This window comes from Rhagoletis pomonella, unplaced genomic scaffold (assembly GCF_013731165.1).
Source record: "Rhagoletis pomonella isolate Grant_MI unplaced genomic scaffold, Rhpom_1.0 Rhpom_scaffold_00006, whole genome shotgun sequence".
NCBI lineage: Eukaryota > Metazoa > Arthropoda > Insecta > Diptera > Tephritidae > Rhagoletis > Rhagoletis pomonella.
The window spans coordinates 45188925-45191828 of record NW_023458560.1 but is presented as its reverse complement, the minus strand read 5'-3'; positions in this window follow the sequence as shown (position 1 = coordinate 45191828).

Here is a 2904-nt window from a genome sequence, read left to right as displayed (position 1 = left end):
GTCATTTCGCCTCGGCGTGGTTCATCTTCACTGTCTGATGACACCTCGATCGGCGTGGGCGCTCTTGCTATTTCGCCTCGATACCACTCATCGTCGCTGTTGCTGCCTGCACTTGTTAATTTGGTTGGTGTGTTGCTACCAACCCTGTTGTCTGGACTGCTTGACGTATAGTCGCTGCAATAGTCTAATGCAGGACTCCAGCACCCCACATCACTCGCACCGTAGTCTGTACTTTCGCGCACGTATATTTCGGTGCTGGCCTGACTTGCGTTGTCTTCGTCGCTTTCTCCTTCACCAACGCCAGTATGTTGCCTGATCTCCGCTTCAGTCAGGCGGTGCAAACGCACTTTCAAAGTGCCGTCCTTCACGCCCATCGCCTTGAACAGATCGCCAGTTGCCCGTGTATCCATCGCTGCAGTCACTTTTTGAGTAGCGGGTCCTTTTGCGATGTCCTTTTATATTATTCATTTCGGAAACAGTAGCCTTTGCGCGGCAAACTGTATATTTCCAAATTATTTGCATTTTGTTATTTTTTGGTTTATAATAATTTAGTTTGTTATTGTTTTATTCAGCTGTTGTGTTGCAATGTTGCCCACTCTCCCAAAAGGCGGATTTTTTTGCAGGGATCGATATGTCAATATCGGAATAGTGTTACCAGCTTGCGAAATGATGTATCCGAAGATTCTTCTTCTTCTTCTTCTTCTTCTCGTTCTCCTTCCTTCCTCTTTTCCTTTCCTTTAAGCTCCTTCTTCTTCTTTCTTTAAACTGATTTTTCTTCTTATTTCTTTTGAAACTCCCTCTTCTTCTTCCCTCTTTTCTCTTATATTTTCTCTTCTTCTCTCCCATTAGGGTCTCCTTTTCAAGGCAATCGCTCCCCTATTTGGCAATTGCCGAGTTATCACATTTCGGTCTATGACCGAAATTTACCTATTCTTCGCCTTGCGTCGAATTTGGCTCAGGTGCATGCCGGGGAAGGATTTTTGGTGACTCTGCCGCGTCGGCCTCTTCATCTCCGTAAAATGGCTTCAGCTCACTCACATGTGCTGTTCTCCTCTTACCGTTGTGTACCTTGTCTAATTCGACGATTACTGGCGAAACGAAGTTCATCACTCGGCACGGCCCAGCATACTTCGGCGCAAGTTTTACCGCGAAGTTTTCCGTCGCCTTCGATAGGTGATGCTCCTTCACCAGCACTCGGTCACCTACCACTGGTCGCCATTTCCTCCTGCGCAAGTCTCTCGCATTTTCGTTGCCTTCGCCTCTGGTGTCGTCATCGTATGGCCTGTCCCGAAATTTTGTTCGTCGTAGAGGGCTTTTGGTGCTCGCGCTTCGCGTCCTTGCACTAAGAAGGCAGGGCTGTAGCCGGTGGCTTCGCAAACACTGGTATTAAGCGCTAGTATCATTTCGGGTAGTAAGTCGTCCCAATTTCGCTGTTCTTTTCCGGTAAACTGTGCAAGCATTCTCTTTATGTTGCGGTTTGCCCTCTCTGTCGGATTTTCTTGTGGCGTGTATGGTGCGGTGAGTTGATGCTTAACCCCGTACTCTCGTAGTAGCCGCTTGAACTCTCTGCTGGTGAATTGTGTTCCATTGTCAGTTATAACAATTTTCGGGACTCCAAATCTAGCGAGTACGCGTTCTCGAAACGCTTTGTTAAGGCCTTCAACTGTCGCCTTCCGTAGAGGCACAATTTCCATCCATTTGGAAAACTTGTCGATAAAGACTAGTACGGTTGTGTTTCCGTGCTTTCATCGTGGCAATGGTCCCACAAAGTCTGCGCATACTGTAGCCCAAGGTTCTTCTGCGATCTGGGTCAGCATCTTTCCCGCAGCTTTCTGTTGGCTGGGCTTGTAAATCTGGCAGGTAGTACACTGTCGGACATACCTCTTTATGTCCCTGAACATTCCGGGCCAGTAGTAACGTGCCGTCGCTCTCGTTATCGTCTTGCGGATGCCCATGTGTCCTGCGCTTGGACTATCGTGAACTCCTTCAGTACTCTCTCACGTAGTGGCGCTGCCACGCCTAGCTACCACGGTATCGTGTCTTCATCATCCATCTGGACTGCGATGTGTCGATACAGTTCGTTGTTTACAATTGTGTAGTCCGGGAACTTTTCTGGTGTCCTCTTCACCTCTGCCATTTTCTCGGTCAGCCACTTGCAGGTCGTTGCCTCTTTATTCTGCACTAATATGTTGAGCTGTACGTCTTGGGGTTGTCGTGACACAGCATCGGCAACGATGTTCAACTTCCCCTTGCGGTACTTTACATCGAATGTATGTTGCTGGAATTCTAGTGCCCATCTTGCAATGCGTCCTGAGGGACTCTCGATCGCATTCAGCCATTGCGCTCCTTAATTTTTCAAAGGCCGTCTGCTTCTCATTGCCCCATTTCCATCGGCTTCCTTTCTTCAGTAATGACGTCAGAGGGTGTGTGTTAGATTTGATAGCCTTGTTTAAACAATAAGCAAGCAGTTTGATCTGTAATAATGTAATTTTATTGCAATTATCGACTTAGCACATGTGCTTTTCGTGCTGAGAGAAAAAAGAACAAGACCTAAGCAATAGCAATGACAGTAGATTAGAATAACACAAAAGCAAAATGTTAAGGAGTTGCCATCGCACTTTTAGTGTAGTGATTGATTCTGAACATTCCCGCCCACCTCGTCCAATGTGGACGAAAAAAGGAGCTCACCGTGCGGCCGCCCACCATATGTCTCATCGGTGCCAGCTTCTATTGGAAGGATAACCAATTTTGAGATGGCTCGCTTGATCAAAGATGATTTGGTGCGAATTGTTGCCACCCTAACAATCCCATCATCACCAGCGTGCACTTCTTCAGTCCGGCCCAAGAGCCATTGTGTGGGGGGTGCGCGTTCATCGCGAATCAGAGCCAGATCTCCAATTTTTA